Source organism: Spinacia oleracea, chromosome 3 (genome assembly GCF_020520425.1).
Source record: "Spinacia oleracea cultivar Varoflay chromosome 3, BTI_SOV_V1, whole genome shotgun sequence".
Classification (NCBI taxonomy): domain Eukaryota; kingdom Viridiplantae; phylum Streptophyta; class Magnoliopsida; order Caryophyllales; family Amaranthaceae; genus Spinacia; species Spinacia oleracea.
The window spans coordinates 96915480-96937485 of NC_079489.1; positions in this window are offsets into that span (position 1 = coordinate 96915480).

The following is a 22006-nucleotide window of genomic DNA, read 5'->3' on the forward strand; positions in this document are numbered from 1 at the left end:
TGACTAAACAAAACTGCCCAGACCCTATTTTCAACGCCTGGCTCTGGGCGCCGAAATCTTCGGCGCCCAGGCCTGGGCGCTGAAAATACCTGGGTACGTCTCTTTTCCTAATTCTTTGTGGATTAGAACTCTGCAATTCTATCTTTCCACGAACTCTTCCCTATAAATAGACCCCTAGTTTCGACGTGAAACAAGACACAACAACACATAATATATTCTGAGTATTGACTCTAAACCCCTTAGCCTAAGCCTCTCGCTGCGAAACTGTTCACGCGTTCTGTCGCAATCGATCCATAAATTGAACAGAACGTATCCTGTCCCATAATTGAGATTCGTTAAATAAAAAAGGAAAAATAGCAAAGTCAAAGTGGTTAGTTTTCTGAGAACCCTGACGCACCTCTCAAGGGTGCGTCGTAATGTGTCCCTTTTCGATGATTTAACTGCTTTCCTCGCCCTTTTTATGAACTGTTAAACTAACCTAATTTGATTGTTCTATCACGCCTAACAAATATAATATTTTTGGGAAATCGGATTATCATGCTAGGTCCCTTAATGTTATTTAAATCAGATAATCACGATCGAATTAGTATTATATGTTGCATATTGCTAAAATCAACTCAGATTAGTTTAATAGTTAACGCATGTCCCTTCAATTATTTATGCTGAGCTAGTAAGGATATCCTGCCTCTGGAGTTATCGACGAGCGAATTACTCCTCTCGGTAGTTACAATCCCCCGAACCCTCAATCTCTACCTTGCGGGTGTATATTGAGAGATCCCCACACCAGGGATCACAAGGGAACCTACGGGCGTCGTGGTCAAACATAATTGCACTCCCTTTATGTCACGATAACCGGGTTTTGTCAGTTTTTCTCATTGTCGTTAAAAACTGAATGGCAACTCCTATATTACTAGTCAATTGGGTGTATACTCACAGGAAATCCAATTACACTTGATTGAACAAAAAGAATCGTCACACCCACGAGGGACAAGGTCACGCATTAGCCTCGCGCTTTTTCGACCCCCTCACAGTGGCGACTCCACTGGGGAATAGTGAAGGAAATACTCGTGCTTGTAGGTAATCAAAATAGCCGAAGGGTGAAACGATCCTACCCCGCGTTTATTTCCCCATCAAGTTGGGACGACCTGAAAATCAGCATATTAATGTGAACGGGCAGAACATCATAACGAATCTCGGCTCCCTCTGGAGTTAGGACTAAGGATACCTTTTCGCCAATAGGGGGGTGCATACGCCGTGCATGTTTCCCACTCGGTACTTGTGCAGGTAGTACACCTATCCCGAACCCAATCGCTCGCTCATTAGGTCCCTCTCGCCTGCATGCCCCCTTGGCTTGCACTTGCGGGTTGGCCTCTTGAGCGAAATTCGTCTGTTGAAGACACTACCTCGACCGGGGCATGTGTTGGATCTACGATAGAAGCGGTACCAAGCCAGGCGCAAATAAACTACCCATAGAAGCCTATCATAAACTACATGGCGTATTTAATTTTCAAATCCATGTTTGTAATGTAGTTATGTGTAGCGAAATATGTGATTGTGTGTGATAAACTATCCTAGAAAACCAACGACCTTAAAAACTGCCCAAACATTCATAGACTAATTGGCCAAAGAGTTATACCGAAACACGTGTTCCGCAAACCCGAGTGATCGCCACAAAATAAGCGATGCTCGGGATGGCCTGTAACGAATCCCACAAAACGCTGTTACGCGTAAAGGACGTTATTAGGCAAGCACGCAAGTCGAAGTCGCATAAACAAAAGACAGAAAAATGAGAACCAGCCAGGGACGCATTTTCAGCGCCCTTGGCTGGGCGCCAGAAATTCTCACGCCCCTCGCTGGGTGCTGAAGTTGCTGCTTGGCCTTCTGGTCAGGCGCAGCAGCCTCGGTGCCCGAGCGAAAGGAAAATACGTAGCAAAAATTTTCATGAAAAAAGAGTATTGCTACGAGGGCGTAAGAAAAGCACTCGATTTCAAAAGCGACTCGCGAAAAATTAATAACTCTTTGTGTCGTTGTTAGGCCTCCTTCGACGGCAATGTTCGGCACCAAAGCCGAACATGCTAACAACTATGAAAGTCACACGGGCAGGTGTTTCAAAGAATGACCAAAATAAAAAAAACCAAAGAGTGTACCGACAGAAGAAAGAGCGAAAAAAAAGAAACCAATTTAGAGAGTCCAAGTCTAGACTAAGTAATACTTGAAACTTTGGGAACCTAAACTTTAGCTTATCTTATGCCTAGGACTGGTCCTGCCACTTGGTGCCGATCAGGGAATCAGCGGTTAGTGCGTCTCGAAGATACATCACCAACACCAGGTTTAGTAACTCCAAGCTCCGTCCGTCGTCCCTCATTTCAAGGATCTCCGCTTCCCCAACCTCGATTCGCACCTTCAAACATGTCCATCGAAGATTTGCGAGACCAGATGGTCCAAATGACCCAACTTATGGGCCAGCTGAAAATGGAAAATGAAGCTTTAGCGGCTGCGCAAGCCAAAAATGACCTCGAAAACGAGAAGAGGATTGAAAAAATGGTCCTACAACAAACCATGGGGAGCAAATACTTCTCCCTCGAGCCTGAACCTTTTTCTGGCAAATTACCAGAAAAGTTCAGTTCATCTGACTTACCAAAGTTCAAGGCCACGGACAACCCCCGTGATCATCTACTGAGCTTTGTGAATACCATGAACTTGAAAGGCGTGGACAAGTCCATGTACTTACCTGCATTTCCTTTGTCCTTGGAACCTGTGCCGCTCAAATGGTACTATCACCAGGGCCCTAAGCTCTTCCCCACTTGGGAAGACTTTGTCAATGTCTTCATCAAGCAATACTCGTCGAACATGGATTTCCAAGTCACCATGCGCGAGCTGGAAGTTCTCTTCCAAAAGAAAAATGAGGGTTTCACAACCTACTTTGCTAGATGGAGGGACCAGGCGGCCCAGCTAATCAATAGGCCTCCCGAAACAGAATTGGTCCAAAAATTCATTGACAACTTGGACCCGGCTTACAGACAACACCTTAGGTACCTGGGACTCGACACTTTCAAAAGGGTTTATGATGTGGGAATAAAAATCGAGGACGACCTCGCCAAAACCATACAGAGCAAACCTACATATAAGACCAACACCTATAATCGGGGTAACACATCCCAAGCCCAAGAAGTCCATGTTGTAGAAGAGGCTCCCGCCCGAAGATACCCTGTAAGATGGGTCCGAGACCGAAAGTTTGCCCCACTCGGGTCAACTTTGGTACAAGCCTTTGAAAGACTGACCAATCAAGGAAAGTTGAGACCTATAGGCCCCACCCGTGACCCTCCTGTCAAAAACAAATATTGGATCGAAGGTACTTACTGCAAATTCCATCAAGGAAATGGGCATGACACTGAAAACTGCTGGACTCTAAAACATACAATCCAGGACATGATAGAGGATGAAGTAATACCTCTCCCTAACATTGGCAAACCCAACAACAACAAGAGCCCACTCGGCTCTTGTCACATCTCTCTCGACCAACCAGAGAATTTCGACCCCACGGTGTATATTACACCTCTAGGTGCACCACTCGCTGTGGTCCCTATGGATCGAATCGAGAGGGGAGTGTGCGGTGTGTGGAACGATGATGCTGAAGATATTTACCTATCTCAAGTCTCGGGCCAGGACTTCTTCACTGAAACTTGGTCCGGGTATGCTCTCATTGACACCACCCCTCAGGAGCCCGAGGTCGACAACCTCACTCGATCTGGAAGAATATACCAACCGGACATTCACCCACCTCCTATGGACGACATCCCGGTTAGGCAAACTCCTGAGAACGGACGGCACGCCACCGTCGCGGAAGTCATTGAAAACCCTCTCCTGAAACAACTAAAAAGAACCAAGGCTGAGATCACCATCTTGGATCTTATGTGTACTTCAAAGGAACATCGTGACAAGCTTATTCGCTCACTTGACCTAATCTCAGTACCAGATATCACACCTGACTCATTGGTTAGCCATGTCACGAGAGATGCCGGAGAAAAATCCATAGTTTTCACTGATAAAGACTTACCCAAAGAGGGGGTGCTCACAATAAAGCCCTTTACCTAGTGGTTGGATGCAAAGGACAAAACATCCCCCTAGCACTCGTAGATAATGGTTCGGCGGTTAATGTCTTCCCATTGGGAACCGCCCATTGCTTGGGGCTAGGAAGCGATAAATTCCAAACCTCCTAACAAGGGGTACGAGCTTATGATAACTCCCGAAGGCCTGTATTGGGAAAAATCAACCTTACCATACAAACTGGGCATGTGGCACGCACCACGGAGTTTCAAATAATCGACATCAAGCCCACTTTCAACCTCCTCTTGGGGCGACCTTGGCTCCATGACTTAGGAGGTGTGGCTTCAACCTTGCACCAAATGGTTAAACTTAACCATAACGGGGTAATACTAGAAATCCGCGCCCCTCCTCTCGACGTCAGTTGTACTATGATTGGAATGGCCGAAACTGCAGACGACCTTTATGGATTTCAAATGGAAGAAACGATCCAGTTCATCGAAGATTATGATCCAGCATTCCTAGACCCGCATGCATCCCGAGTCATTCCCAGAATGCTGTTAGCTCAAGGCTATTTTCCAGGAACCCCATTGGGCATAAGGAAGAAGGAATGCACATTCCATCCTTTTCCCAACAAATCTACTCCCTTTGGCTTAGGTTATGAACCAACGGAGGAAGATATGGATGACCGCCTATCTACGCTACGCCTTAACAAAACCAAACAAACCACCCTCCTTCCCCCATATCAAAGGACCCTTAACGGGATGTTCATTCGGGAAGGAGAAGAACACCCATGCTGTGATTTCCCTGAACCCTTCGTTCAGGATGGCTTGCTAAAACCCGGATTTGAAATTTTCCATGACTGCCACACCTTGGATGAGGCACCCCACCTCACCAAGACTAAAACAGCTGAAATACTGGACAACCAGGCTCTGTGGACATTGTTTAACAAATCGAGGCCTATGGAGGACGAGACTGTGATGACTACCCTAGCTTTACAAGATGAAGGTTTCGATCCAACCCGGTTAATCTCTCCTGCATCAACACTAGAAGAGGTCGAGAACGGATGGGTGAAGACATATCAGTGGGTCAACGCAAAAGGAATGGAATTCAAGATGAGTACCGGTGAAGGACCGAAGTTTTATGAGACTAAACCCCAGGCTTGAGCCATATAGAGCACCATTAGTAAAAAACGCCTAGTAGTTCTTTAGATTGATAGAAAAAATAATAGAGACTTTAGATGGTCCTAAGGCCCCTTAGAATATGGGTCAGTTTTATTTCAGTGTGTTTTCCTTACTTTCCAAATCAATAAAGGCGTAATATTTCCCCTAAAAATTTTTGTACTAACACTAAATAAACACCAAATGTACTTGCAAAATACAAAATAAATAAGCGGCCCACTCTAGGCCCAACAAACAAAACCCACTCGGTTTTGAAATAGTGCCATGGGAACCAGTTCCCGAAACCCACGAAATAAACCACACTATCCCATTCACATCCCCAAAACCTAAAAGCCAACCAATGTCATCATAAGAGCCAATCCATGCAACCCAAAATCAAAGGAAATCAAAAAATTAAAACAAATGCAAATGATACCAAAAAAATAGATTCATAAAACATAGATTCCATCATACCCTTCACTACCAACCTACCTCCAAAGCCTACACAAAGATCCTCATAAATTCCGCACCCTAACTCCATTTTCAAAACTGTTTCAAGTCACCAATAGAAAAAATTAATCTGGACAAAAATGCGTTTCACGCTAACAGTAAAAAAAGCCTCCAAAATAGCCTCAAAATTAACTTTAGCTACAAAGCAAAATATCAAGGCACAAAAAACGAAATAGAAATAAACGCAAGAACATGTGAAGCAAAAACGTAAAAATTGACCGCCCAAGTTATCTTCAGCGCCCAGGGCTGGGCGCCGAAATTTCTGACGCCCCAGCTTGGGCGTTGAAACTCTCTGCCTGCCAAAAGTTTTCTTTTTTCGGAAGTGCTCGTCATTTTATCCGCACACAACGGAAAAACAACGAACACTTGGTGGGTACAGTACGTATCCAAATAGGTTTAACAACAAATGGGTCGAATTTTACGCAACCTATAAAAAAAAAAAAAAACGGCAGATGAAAATAAATGGCAAATACTTCATTCATTTGACCGATGAAGTAATATGTTTCCACTTCAGGACATATCTACCGAAATCCGGCATATTCTAAAGCTAGAACTACGCGCGACCTGATTCTGACAAGATACGTAGGCAATCCTTACCAAGGATTCGGTCCAAATAATAATAAAAAAAATTATATTCTTTGTGTAAAAAAGTGTTAGACATATAAACAAAATTGAATAGAAACTAAAAATACGCCTTTATTAAAATATAATAAGAAGGAAAACAAAGTGCTAGGAATAAAAAACAAACACAACTGAAATAAATAAAGGGAACCTACACCCTAGCAAGAACTACACTACTCTAGTTCTTCCGGATCATCAAATAAAGTCTTGTAGAGAGCAATGTTCGCAAGATCCACCCCCATAGTCTTCTGCGCTGCCCCAATATCAATCTCCATAAGAGCCGGCTCCTGGACACTAACTTCCAAAGATGTCAAGGCTTCAGAAACATTCTCGATTATAGCCCGCTCAGCCTCGAAGGCACAGGCAATGGTGGGAGAAGGACTACTATCATCAACTGGACTAGCCACTGTTTCTACAGGCGGCTGAGCCTTCCTAACCCATACATTGTTCCAACGATGATCTTCGCGAGAGCTTGCATTTCTTTTAACAACAGCAGGCCCCTTCATGTTAGGCATCTTTTTAGGCCTGACACTGGAACGGGGAGGAACTTCCTTTCGCTTTCGATCAGGACGAGCTTTCACAATCTTAAAACTATAGGTACGAGGTCTGGCAGAATCAGGACCCTCATACTTAACACGAATACGAGGTATCAAAAGCTCAGCCGGCTCCCCATTTCGAGCCTCGGTCCTCACATCTTTGTCGTCGGAACTCATCCACAACTTATAGTTTGCAGAAAGACCCACAAAGCCATTTGTAGCTACGGCCCAACGCGGGAGACCATCATAATACCTAGCCCACGCTAAGACCCGTGTTTGTGAAAAGGCCGCTACCTTAGGTGGTACCGTATCAGAAAAGGGGATAGTCTGCCTTAAACCATATTGACGCATGACTCGGTAAGGGAAAATATAAATGGGACAAGATAGCCCTAACAAAGAAACATAAACCGATACATCAGACCCCCCTGTCATAGTAGTCAAACCCCACCATGGTACCACCCACTTAATAGAACAAATGCCATAAGTAAAAAGGGAGTTCCATCGGCCTCGTCCTGGCCTTGGTGCATGTATTTTCGGTTACCCAAAGCTATAGGGAGATAATGTTTAGGATCGGCAGGAGCTTCCAAAAGTCTAACCGTTCCGCAAGCCAAATCTGCAAAAACAGGTACGATCGAATCAAAAGAATAAAAAGAAAGAAAAAAAAGGTTCCTGGGGCGCAGTTTCAACGCCCAGGACCAGGCGCCGAATATTCCAGCGCCCAGCCCTAGGCGCTGAAACTCAGCCCCAGGCAAAAAGAAATATATAAAAGTGGCGTATGTGTGCGCAAAGAAAAAATAGATTACCTGCAGTAATAGGGGGCTTTCCTTAAAATTTTCGGATTTGGCATCCTTCTTCAGCTCATCCGCACTCAGCAAAGTCTTAGCAACAACCAACGACATAATAGAATAGCAACTTTCCATCTGGCTAATCAAGGGGATCAGCCTTATGTCACCGAACTCACCATTGTTATTCGACAGCAAATAATGATTCAACAAGAAAAATACAAGGGCTCGAATGTTCAATTTTTGTTCGGTCATATTCTTACTAGGCCTAAAATGATGTTTTACGAGTTTTGCCAAGTTAACCTTATCGTCTACAACAAGTTCAGCAAACATGTTATCATCTAGCCCTAGGAAAGCCCTTATGGTTGTTTTACCCTCTTCAATAGTGCCAGGGGTAACAGGAGTAGCATTAGTAGGATAACCAAGGATCGCAGCAAATTCATCAGGCAAAGGACATATTTCATTGCCCCGAAAAGAAAAAACATGATGATCGGAATCCCAAAAGTTTAGGGCAGCATGCACAAAATTATAATCAATATTAATTTGTTGTAAGCCTAAAAGTGCCTCTAAGTGGTATTCTTTTAACAAAGCTTTTTCTGTGGGAGTAAGGGCTCGTAGCCAACGCCTAACAGTCCGTTGGAGTGAGAAAGTAGGGGTTGACATGGCAAAAGCAGTAAATAATTAGAGCACAGCAAAAAGAGAGAAAGAATTTGAGAGTGGTGGAAAATAAGGACGTACCTAGCCCTTATATATAGCTGAACGCACCCAATAACATCATGATCCCATTCGGAAACGTGTTTAGAAATCCGAAAATCAAATATTACCAGGAAAGAACTTTCAGCGCCAACCTCTGGGCGCCGAAATTTTTAACGCCTGAGCTTGGGCGCTGAAAATGCAGCCCAAGGCCCAGATTTCACAAAACACGGAATAGGAAAGGACTTAAGACCGTGTTGCTAAAACACGAGGCCCTATTACAAGTAAGATCAAGCCCAAAGCACCTTTAGTTCCCAAATAAGCAAAAAATAATAATAACATTGAAACTTGGTCGAAACTTAGACTCGTTTCAGAAAAACGCTCATCTACACTTTTCAAAAAAAAAAAAAGCAAGTTAAATATCATGGTCATTCTTCGAAGCACCAAAAAATGTGTCGTCAAGTCATTGGTTTTCCAAATAGAAAATGTCTGTCTGTCAAAGGGATAATCCGGGCCAAGCCAAAATCGGATGTCGCCTGAAAACTAAAGTCGCACTCCACGGCTTCACTAAAATAGCACACTACTGTAGGAGGTCGCTCGCACATACGAGCGTGACCCCAAACATGATTACAAGATGCGAAAAACAACCGACGAGCCCCAACGTTTGGGGGCTCGCAAAAAGTGGACTCCAACAAGAAGCGCGCAATCAAAATCACATTCCCAGACTGCGCCACGCACCATATCATGTTTGGATATCTCAAAAAATATATTGTTAAATATACATAGTGTGGACCCACTTATAGGACACATCTAATCAGGAAATATTACGACCCACCAACAGGTTGTAATCACCAAAAGCTCTTCTACATAGGCAAAATAAGATATTCAAAATGGACTCGCCTACCCTCAGTGGGCGGGGTCTACGTCACTAGCAGCGCAGGTCCTCAATTTTCGGAGAATAAAGTCTTCAAATTTAAAATAGGCTCGCCATCTTCAGCCGGCGGGGTCTACGGCGCAAACCACGTAGGTCCTTATTTTCAAAAAAAAACAAAAAAAAAATTTCAAAACAGATTCGTCCACTTCTATCGGACGGGGCGTCCACCCTCAGCGGACAGGTTCGTCATCTTCAGCCAGCGGGGTCTACGTCACAAACCGCGTAGGTCCTTATTTTCAAAAACATCAAAACAGATTCGTCCACTTCTATCGGACGGGGGGTCCACCCTCAGCGGACAGGCTCGCCCACCTTCAGCGGGCGGGGTCTGCGTCACTAACAGCGCAGGTCCTTAGTCGCTGCAGCGATAACTTTTGTCGATTTTCCTTTTTTCCAAAAATTAAAGGATCGGTTTTCCCTTTTTCCGAAAATTAAAGGATCGGTTTTCCCTTTTTCCGAAAATTAAAGGATGGGTTTTCCCTTTTTCCAAAAATTAAAGGATTGGTTTTTCGTTTTTCCAAAAAAGAGCGATGTGTTGGATTTTCCTTCGTTTTACGTCCTATAAAAACAAGGGGGTTTTCTCGTTTAGCTAGCCCTGAAAATGAGAATCTTTAAAAACGTTTTACCTCGTGATTGGGCTTGGCCAGGCCCAATTACACTTTACAGCTTTAATTTCGAAAACATCTGTAGTTACTTCCAATGACAAAGTGAGGGAGTTTCTACGCATCCTTAGATCCTTCCAATGACAAAGTGAGGAAGTTTCTATACTATCAGTTGACAAATCCCAATGACACGTGAGGGATATGTCGACACTTCAAGTGATGACCCTTAAGTCAAATGTTATCACTCGGGGGCTCGTGAGACCCTCGCAAAACAGGTCACATACACCATGGCTTGTGTGACGCACTCCGTCTAATACTTTGACCATCGTCTTACTCCAAGACTCAGTCAAAGTGGGGGCTAACTGTAGACACCTACTTTTGTCCCCATTCCCGCAAGGGAAAGGTTCGATGATGAAAGCATAAAAACTCCACTTGACAACGCATCTCCTATAAAATAAACGAATCTCGATTCCCCATTTCATTTCACCCGAAACCTGCTATTTATGGAAACCTGCTAAAAAGAGTAACTGCCGTAAAAGGTAGCGTCTAAAAGTGGCAAATCATAAAAGATAGAAACCTGTCAGAATTAGGTGTTGCATTCCAACATAAATCCTAAATGAGATAGAAAACCGCGAGAATCCTATTCCTAATAGGATTCGGAAATAGGAGTTACTTATCAATTAAAATCCTAATGAACCTAGAGTTCGTAATGGGCCCAGACGCATTCCGTCATAAAATTGATACGCACTAAAAGACTCGAATTAATCTCAAACTCTACGGATTTTAGGAATCCGAATCTGACTAAACAAAACTGCCCAGATCCTATTTTCAACGCCTGGCTCTGGGCGCCGAAATCTTCGGCGCCCAGGTTTGGACGCTGAAAATACCTGGGTACGTCTCTTTTCCTAATTCTTTGTGGATTAGAACTCTGCAATTCTATCTTTCCACGAACTCTTCCCTATAAATAGGCCCCTAGTTTCGACGTGAAAGAGGACACAACAACACATAATATATTCTGAATATTGACTCTAAACCCCTTAGCCTAAACCTCTCGCTGCGAAACTGTTCACGCGTTCTGTCGCAATCGATCCATAAATCGAACAGAACGTATCCTGACCCATAATTGAGATTCGTTAAATAAAAAGGAGAAATAGCAAAGTCAAAGTGGTTAGTTTTCTGAGAACCGTGACGCACCTCTCAAGGGTGCGTCGTAATGTGTCCCTTTTCGATGATTTAATTGCTTTCCTCCCCCTTTTTATGAACTGTTAAACTAACCTAATATGATTGTTCTATCACGCCTAACAAATATAATATTTTTGGGAAATCGGTTTATCACTTAAATCAGATAATCACGATCGAATTAGTATTATATGTTGCATATTGCTAAAATCAATTCAGATTAGTTTAATAGTTAACGCATGTCCCTTCAATTATTTATGCTGAGCTAGTAAGGATATCTTGCCTCTGGAGTTATCGACGAGCGAATTACTCCTTTCGGTAGTTACAGTCCCCCGAACCCTCAATCTCTACCTTGCGGGTGTATATTGAGAGATCCCCACACCAGGGATCACAAGGGAACCTACGGCCGTCGTGGTCAAACATAATTGCACTCCCTTTATGTCACGATAACCGGGTTTTTTCAGTTTTTCTCATTGTCATTAAAAACTGAATGGCGACTCCTATATTACTAGTCAATTGGGTGTAGACTCACAGGAAATCCAATTACACTTGATTGAATAAAAAGATTCGTCACACCCACGAGGGACAAGGTCACGCATTAGCCTCGCGCTTTTTCGACCCCCTCACATAAGAGTTACGTATTAATTAAAATCCTAACGAGCCTAGAGATCGTAACGGGCCCAGACGCATTCCGTCATAAAATTGATACGCACTAAAAGACTCGATTAAAGTCTCAAACACTCCGGATTCTAGGAATCCGAATCTGACAAAGAAACGGCCCAAACAGCAATTTCAACGCCCAGCCCTGGGCGCTGAAATTGCCTGGATCCTATTTTCAACGCCCAGAGCTGGGCGCCGAAATATTTGACGCCCAGCCCTGGGCCCTGAAAATACTTGGGACGTGTTTTTTCCTAATTCTTTGTGGATTAGAACTCTGCAATTCTATCGTTCCACGAACTCTTCCCCATAAATAGACCCCTAAATTCGACGTGAAAGGAAGACACACAACAACACAATTCATATTCTGAGTATTGACTCCAACCCTTAGCCTAAGCCTCACGCTGCGAAATTGTTCACGCGTTCTGTCGCAATCGATCCATAAATCGAACAGAACGTATCCTGTCCCATAATTGAGATTCGTTAAATAAAAAGGAGAAATAGCAAAGTCAAAGTGGTTAGTTTTCTGAGAACCGTGACGCACCTCTCAAGGGTGCGTCGTAATGTGTCCCTTTTCGATGATTTAATTGCTTTCCTCGCCCTTTTTATGAACTGTTAAATTAATTAAATCTGATTGTTCTACCACGCCTAACAAATATAATATCTTTGGGAAATTGGATTATCATGCTAGGTCCCTTAATGATATTTAAATCAGATAATCGCGATCGATCTAGTATTATATGCTGCATATTGCTAAAATCAACTCAGATTAGTTTAATAGTTAACGCATGTCCCTTCCATTATTTATGCTGAGCTAGTAAGGATATCCTGCCTCTGGAGTTATCGACGAGCGAAGTACTCCTCTCGGTAGTTACAGCCCCCCGAACCCTCAATCTCTACCTTGCGGGTGTATGTTGAGAGATCCCCACACCAGGGATCACAAGGGAACCTACGGCCGTCGTGGTCAAACATAATTGCACTCCCTTTATGTCACGATAACCGGGTTATGTCAGTTTTTCTCATTATCGTTAAAAACTGAATGTCGACTCCTATATTACTAGTCAATCGGGTGTATACTCACAGGAAATCCAATTACACTTGATTGAAATAAAAGAATCGTCACACCCACGAGGGACGAGGTCACGCATTAGCCTCGTGCTTTTTCGACCCCCTCACACACTCCAATAAAGTTCTTACCATTTTATTTATGTTGAATATTCTGTTTCAACTAGATGATCTTACCAGAAGCTTCTAAAGTTCTCTAAGCATCGATCTATTCGAATGTCTAGGGACTAGACTCATTCGAGAATTAAATGGATGAAGATGTTAGGTTGTTAACCATTGGTAAAGCTGAGCGTTTGAACTCAATGTTTTATGATCTCAAAACTACATTGTATTTTGAATTCACAAGCACCAATCGGTTTTCCATTCGACTTTGATATTCGAAAACAACCATAAAAGTTGCTAAAAGAAACGTACATTTTAAATTACTCATTTTCTCTCATTTCCGTGAATCGTTCTTGGATTCACTACCAATCGAGGAAATCTACTGTTACCTTTCTAAAAGGATTTACTGCAGTGCAAGATATATAATTATAAACAATAATTAAAACATACATTGAAGCATGCAAAGTCTAAACATTTATCATGAGTAATAACTTGAAAATTAAAGCAATCATGCAATTTAAACAAGTCATTGGCATTTTAATCGAATTTATTGTTCCGGCAGGTGTGAATAAAATGATTCCAAGATCCTTAAATGATTGAAGAATTAAGCACATAATGTATTTTGACTCAATTCTAAAATATTTTAGGTAAGCAAAAGCCTTTTGCTAATAGTCTAGAAACTACTCTTGGTTGATAGGTACGTCTAAGAACTTATTAGGTAAACCTATCGGATTTGCCACGACATAAAAGGACTCCTTACTTATATCGTTGAGTTTCACCAAAACTAACATGTACTCACAATTATTTGTGTACCTTACCCCTTTAGAATCAATAAGTAACACCTCGCTATGGCGGAAAACTATTACTAAGATTGATGTAAAGGTTATCCAAGTAAGTGTTATTTTGGCATGGCACCTTTTAACTCAAGTTTTAAGTTTGGAACTTAAGGCTCTTACTATGTTGGTTAGATTTTAAGTGAACTAAAATCCTTTATCATGAAACATAATCAAGCCATAATCTCATGCATAATTAAGACATATTTAAAAGCAATAAATAACTTAAAGCATGCATAAGATAAATGTGATCTAGTATGGCCCGACTTCATCTTGAAGCTTCAACTTCAAAGTCCGTCTTGAAAATGGATTGGAAACTCCGTCTTGAATTTCACCATGGGAGGCGCCATTTTCTTCAAATAGGATAAGCTATAATTAAACTAATTATAACTATTTGATGGTACACAGACCATATTTAAAAGCAATAAAATTTGGTACTTTAGACCAATATTACATTCTAATTAATGGTACGCAGACCATATTTTCTATCCTATTTGGGCCATACTAGTCACTTTCAATAACCTGCAAAACAGTACATATACAATATATACCATTCACCCATTCATTATCATGAATGGCCCACGTAGCTGGTTAGTAAAACATGTAATGCATCACATAAATATTTGCAGCAATTAATCAAGGGCACCAATAATCTACCAATTATTCAGTCCTTATTAATTCTAATCAAGTTGTTATAACCTTAAAGGGTTGTAGACCTAATCAAGAGTTTATGACTAAAATGCTCCCACTTAAACCAATAACTCTATATGCTAAAATGTATTTCTAGTCTAACCGGAAACATACAAGTTTAATTAAAATTTAAAGCTCATATAAAATTATAATTGAATCCCTTTTTAATTTATTTTCAGTTGAATTAAATGAATTTAAATTAATTCAAGGTTTTAATTTTAGTAAAATAATTAGTATAAATTAAAATTTATAATAATTATAATATTCAAAATTAAATTCCGAGAAAACAATTTAAAATATTTATTTTAAAGTTAATTAAATTATTTCTGAACTGAAAATCTCAAATTAAAATCAAAACGTATCAATCGTCGCAAGACGAGGCACTTGGGCTAGCGCCCAAGCCCCATCAAGCCACGAGGCTGTGCGCTCTGTACGATCGATCGTTGCACAAGGCACACATAGCCACACGCCACACGCAGCCACACGCCACACGCACACGCAACCATTGCTGGCCACGCTGCGCGCAGCCTTGTGCTGTGTCGCGTCCGCTGCTGCGTTGCTTGGGCGAGCTAGGCGCGCTGTGGCGCAGCACCATCGCTGCCCACACGCGTCTTGCTCGTCGCCCTTGCCCATCGCATAGCACACACGGCCAGCACCAATGCCTCGCGCGCGCACCATGCTATTTTGCTCGCTGCATTCGCACCACACGGGCGACGAGCTCCCTTGCTCGTCGTCGCGTGCCCGCACTATACAACACCCCTTAAGGGTAACACGTAGCGTCCATTGCTTTGTGCGTGCAACATTTATCAGCGTTTTTCATAAAAATTTAAAATTTTTAATTTAAAATTAACGACAAACTAATAAATCATATTAATTTCATAATTTTAGGGGGAAAAATCGAAAATTTATTAATCAATTAATTTCCGATTAACATGGATTCAAATTTAGGTCATAAAAATTTAAAATTTATCACAAATTAACAATTTTTATGGTGGTTTTTAATCATGGATACCTAATTAAATTGTCAATTAATTATGAAAATCAAATCAAATTCTAAATTATTCGAATTTCAACAAATTAATTACAATTACAAATTAGGTTTTATAATTAACAAGCTTAGGCATTCAAATTTGTTGAACATATACAGTAGGTCAATAAAAAATTCAACATTTAACAACAAGAATTGCAAATATTCAATTTAACATCTTAAAATTACAAACTTTTGCGTTCGAAAAACTAAAACCTCCGAAAAAGTCTTAGTTAGGCTTCGAATTTGGGAATTCTGGGTTCGGCCGAAAATTAATATTTTTGTCAAAATTTTATAATGCCTTTTACATGCGGAATTGACACAAAAATCACTCGATTTAGTTGAGTAACGAAGAAGCTGTAGACAAAACCGCATACATATAATTAAATAAACGCAATTTGCAATTAATTAACAATTACAAAAATTAATCACCCCTTTTAATTCTTTGCAAATTTGTAAAATTTAACCATGTTAAGCAATTAATAGATTATGCAATTAATAAGAGGCTCGTGATACCACTGTTAGGTTATGATACATATGAACAACATAAATCATGCGGAAAAACCTTAATGCCAGGAATCATATTAATTGCACATAATAATATAATTAGTCTAGGATGCATACACTTTGTAGCGTGCCCTCCCTAGCTGCCCCCGCACCGAACAAGAACAAGTCTTTAGGACTCCAAGTGTCGTCCCTCCGTAGAAAGTGTACAGCACGTCCGGATCCGCCTTAAGCTTGACCAACTAGAATCGCCCTTCAGGTACTTAGAATTTTCGGCTAAATAGGGCAAGTATTTTGGCTGAATTTTTGCTTAAAAATCTTACCTTTTGAATACTTGAATTCGTGTCCATAAATTGTGATCCTAGGCACATATTTATAGAGTCATGGAAAAGGATTTAGAATCCTATTACGATACCAATTAGTTTAATTTAGAATTCCATTAAAACTCTATTTAAAATAATTCTATCTATTAGGATTAGGATTTAATCATAGAACGAATTCTAATAGTTTTAGGATTCGTATCGAACACAAACTTCGTACGACCACGAGCCTACTGCACGACCCGCGCAGGCCTTGCGGCCCACACGAGCATGCGTAGCACGCAGCCCACGAGCGCGCGTGCCATGCCTTGCTGGGTCTGGCCTTGCGCTTGGCCTGGCGAGGCTTTGGCAGCATGTGTGTGGGCGCTTAGCTTGCTGGACGCGGGCCTGGCTTCGTGCTGGGCCTTCGTCTAGCAAGTCTCGTCCGATGCTAATTCGTACGATGCGCTTCCGATTAAATTCCCGATTCCGGAATTCATTTCCGATACGAACAATATTTAACATTTCCGATTCCGGAATTAATTTCCGTTTCGAACAAATATTTAATATTTCCGTTTCCGGAATTATTTTCCGATTTCGATAATATTTCTGATTCTGACAATATTTCCGTTTCCGGCAATATTTCCGATTCCGGCAATATTTCCTTTTCCGATAATATTTTCCAATACGTACTATGTTTCCGTTTCCGGCAACATCTACGACTTGGATAATATTTATATTTCCGATACGATCCATATTTCCGTTTCCGGCAATATCATCGTTTCTAGAGTATTCATTTACTTGCCTCTGACGATCTTAGCTCCCACTGAAACCAAGATCCGTCGATTCCGAATATCCATAGATGGAGTATTTAATGCCATTAAATACTTTATCCGTTTACGTACTATTTGTGTGACCCTACGGGTTCAGTCAAGAGTAAGCTGTGGATTAATATCATTAATTCCACTTGAACTGAAGCGGCCTCTAGCTAGGCATTCAGCTCACTTGATCTCACTGAATTATTAACTTGTTAATTAATACTGAACCGCATTTATTAGACTTAACATTAAATGCATACTTGGACCAAGGGCATTATTTCCTTCAAATGCACACTTGTCTGAATGACAAGTGGGAGACTGAGGGAAATGTGTCCTTCACCCAAGGTGCATTAAGTCTAATACCAAGGTTCAGATTAATTACCAACAATTAATTCAGTGAAATCAAGTGATCAGAACAGCTAGCTGGAACAATGCTTATGATCAGTGAGTTCTAATCTATATTAGGCTCACAGATTACTCTTGACTGAACCTATAAGGTCACACCAACGACATGTAACATATCACCGGATTAAATGAACCGGAAATTCATTTAATAGCTTTACGGGAATTAGTTCGGAAAAACATAATATACGATACGACCTTGCATCGGAATCGTATATCGTATCGCGAATATTCGTAAGCTGTGCGAAACGAATAATTGTATCGTACAACGGTGATTCGGCGTGTACGATACGATAAATAATACCCGTAAGGTGTCCGTCGCGAATACGAGCAGCAACGGAGCTGTCGGCCCGTCGAGCCAAGCGCTCATGCGCGCAAGGCCTAACGAGCCAGCTAGCTCTAGCAGCGAAACAAGCCAGCCCGCCAGGCCACAAATGCGCGCATAAGCACAACAACAAGCAGTGAGCAAGCAACACGAGGCCCATGGCCCATTGCTGCTGCTCGGCTGCGCTGTGGGATTCAGCCTGCAGAGGGCTGCGCGCAAGGCTTGCGGTTGTGAGGGCGTCGAAAAAGCACGAGGCTAATGCGTGACCTCGTCCCTCGTGGGCGTGACGTTGGATTTCCTGTGAGTTTACACCCAATCGACTAGTAATATAGGAGTCGTCATTCAGTTTTTAACGACAATGAGAAAAACTGACAAAACCCGGTTATCGTGACATAAAGGGAGTGCAATTATGTTCGTCCACGACGGCCATAGGTTCTCTTGTGATCCCTGGTGTGGGGATCGCTCAATGTACACCCGCAGGGCAGAGATTGAGAGTTCGGGGGACTGTAACTACCGAGAGGAGTGCCCATCGATAATACTCCAGAGGCAGGTTATCCTTACTAGATCAGCATAAATAATTGAAGGGACATGCGTTAAACTATTAAACTATTCTGAATTGATTTTAGCTATATGCAACACATAATACTAAATCGATCGTGATTATCTTATTTAGATTGATTTAAGGTACCTAGCATGATAATTCAATTATCCAAGGTATTATCTTATTAGGCGTGATAGATCAATCAAATTAATAGTTTGACAATTTTATAAAAGGGTGATAAAAGCGATTAAATCATATGAGGGACACATTACAACGCACCCTTGAGAGGTGCGTTGTGGTTCTCAGAAAACTAACCACTTGGCTTTGCTATTTCTCCTTTTATTTAACGAATCTCGGGTTTCTAAGAAATGTTCCAGTATTTAGGCTTAATTCATCAAGAAAGGGGCAGGATGCGTTCTATTCGACTTTTGGGTCGATTGCTACAGAACGCCGGATCAATTTCGCAGCGTGAGGCTTAGGCTTAAGGCTAGAGTCAATACTCAGGTTATGCAATTGTGTGTGTTCCTTTCACTTCGATTTTGAGGCTGTATTTATAGTAAAAGAGTTGTGAAAAGATATATTTTAAGATACGAATCCCAAAAGAATCCGGAGGTAAAACGGCCCTGGGCATTTTCAGCGCCCAGGGCTGGGCGCCAAAGATTTCGGCGCCCAGATCCAGGCGTTGAAAATGGGATATGGGCTGAGTTTTTTGTCAGATTTGGACTCTTAGAATACGGAGCTTTTGAGATTTATCCGAGTCTTTTAGTGAGTATTAATTTGATGACGAAATGCGTCCGGGCCCGTTACGAACTCTAGGTTCGTTAGGAATTTAATTAATACATAACTCTTTTTTTCGAATTATACCAGGAATGCTAATTCTATCTCTTTTAGGATTTATGTTGGAGTGCAACACCTAATTCTAACAGGTTTCTATCTTTTACGATATTGCCAGTTTTCACAACCACCTTATACGGCAGTTACTATTCTTAGCAGGTTTCTATAAATAGCAGTTTTGGCTAAAATGAAAGGGTGATTGAGATTCGTTATTTTATAGGAGATGCGTTGCCAAGTGGAGATTTATGTTCTCATCATCGAACCTTCCCTTTCGAGAATGGGGACAAAAGTAGGTGTCTACAGTTAGCCCCCACTTTGACTGAGTCTCGAGATGAGACGATGGTCAAAGTACTAGACGGAGTGCGTCATACAAGCCATGGTGTATGCGAGCCCCCGAGTGATAACATTTGACTTAAGGGTCATCACTTGAAGTGTTAACACATTCCACAAGTGTCATTGGAATTTGTTAACTGATAGAAACTCCCTCACTTTGTCATTGGAACTATATAAGATGTTTTCGAAATCAAAGCTAAAAAGTGTAACTAGGCGTGGCCAAGCCCAATCACGAGGTAAAATGTTTTAAAGATTCTCATTTTCAGGGTTAGCTAAACGAGAAAACCCCCTTGTTTTTTATGGGACGTAAAACGAAGGAAAATCCAGCACATCGCTCTTTTTTGAAAAGACGGAAAACCAATCCTTTGATTTTTGGAAAAGGGAAACTATCCTTTGATTTTTGGAAAAGGGAAACCATCCTTTGATTTTTGGAAAAGGGAAACCATCTTTTGATTTTTGGAAAAAGATAAACCATCATTTGATTGTTGGAAAAAGATAAACCATCCTTTGATTTTTGGAAAAGGTAAACCATCCTTTGATTTTTGGAAAAGGGAAACCATCTTTTGATTTTTGGAAAAAGATAAACCATCTTTTGATTTTTGGAAAAAGATAAACCAGTAAAAGTTATGGCGACTAAGGACCTGCGCGGTTAGTGGCGCAGACCCCGCCCGCTGAAGGTGGGCGAGCCTGTCCGCTGAGGGTGGACGCCCCGTCCGATAGAAGTGGACGAATCTGTTTTGATGTTCTGAAAATAAGGACCTACGCGGTTTGTGACGTAGACCCCGCTGGCTGAAGATGCCGAGCCTGTTTTTGTTTTGGAGATTTTATTTTCTTTTCATTTTCGAAAACTGAGAACCTGCGCGGTTAGTGATGCAGACCCCGCCCGCTGAAGGTGGGCGAACCTGAATTCGTCTTTTCGATTTGGGACTCGCGTGGTACGTGTCGCGATCTTACCCGATTGAGGTGGGCGAGTCCCTATTTCATTTGTTCTTGTGATTTCTTTTAAGAATTTCTTTTTATTCATTCTTGTAACAGCGAAGTCTTTCGAGGGATGCTCGGATTTAGTTGCAACCTGAATGTGGGTTGACAACGTGCTTGGACGGACCATTGTCTCGTGGTCATCATCTTTCATGGTTTTTAGCTAGTCTTTACGGCTCAATTTTGCCACTACCTGGGTCCTTGATTAGGGGACTATGTATAAGTATCAACGGCGACCTTCGTCTTGAGGTCGTAATCCGGTTTTATCTTTTGAGATTATCCAAACACGGGACTTCGTACAGCGTAGTCTGGGAATATTGCTTTAACTTCGCATATATATTTTCTTTCGAGCCCCCAAGCACTCGTGCTTGACAGTCATTTCTTGTCAAAGAGGTTCCTTGGGGATACGCATTTTGTAATGTCCTCGATTGTGTTTGGGATAGTGCTCATAAGTGCGAGCGATCTTTGTAGTGGTGTGCTACTCTTAACAAAGCCGTGAGGCGCGACTTTCAGTAAAGAAATCGGCAATTTTTTAGTCGAATGGATACGGCAGGACCCTATAGAAGTCAGAGTTTTTTTGTTTGGGCCTGAGCTCATTTTCGGCGCCCAGGCCTGGGCGTCGAAATAATTCACGCCCAAGTGGGGCGTTTAAAATATTGTTTGGGCTGGTCTTTTGATGACACAGTTGGCCTCTTGTTTGTTCGTTTATTTCACTTGGAAATTCTACGTATTCTCTTCTCTTTTGTTTTTTCTTTATTTTTGGAACGTAGAATTTTATTAGAGATCACAATGAGTTGAGTGATCGTGATGATTTCTCGAGAAGCCGTAGCCGATTGGTGGACTACGGTGTTTGTCGCTTTGGGGCGATTATTTAAAGGAACTGTAGCTCTTAAGGCGTACAGTTATTGCAATAGTTGGGCGACCCTATATGGCCCGAGGAACATACCTTGAGGCGTAAGACTTTAATCGCTCTTGTTGTTATTTTGAACGTATACTTTTTTCTTTTGAACGTGTTCGATACTTAGGATGATGATACGTATGTCCGAACGAGCGTTCAGAGAATGGCCGTTGCGTGCGTTCCATTAATCAGTTCGCTTGAATCATTTTTTTTTGAGCAATGACTGATGTTGAATAGTTTGCTTAGAAGCTTGATAGGGTTCAGGCCCATTCATGAAGTGGGCTCAAGCATCGTGCCCTTTTGATCGTTCAAACATTTGCTTTGAGACTTTTTTTTTTCTATGGTCGTTTCGTAGCTTGGAGCCCCCAAGTATGCATGTTGGGATGCTTCCTTTTGGCGTACGATTTTTGAAGGTTCTTTCGAGAAAGATGCCTTGGGGTTCCACTCGCGTAGGTGCGAGCTATCCCTTCCGTGGTAGGTAATATTTTGCTACCTTTAATCCTTAATGTAGGAGTCGTGTGGCTTGCATTTTGAATTTGGGCGATAAGTAGTCTTTGCCTCTTTTTACACATGCTCTTGGTCGTGCCCGCATTAGTGCAATATGCCTTACTCTCTCTCTTTTTTTTTTTTAGACTTTTACCG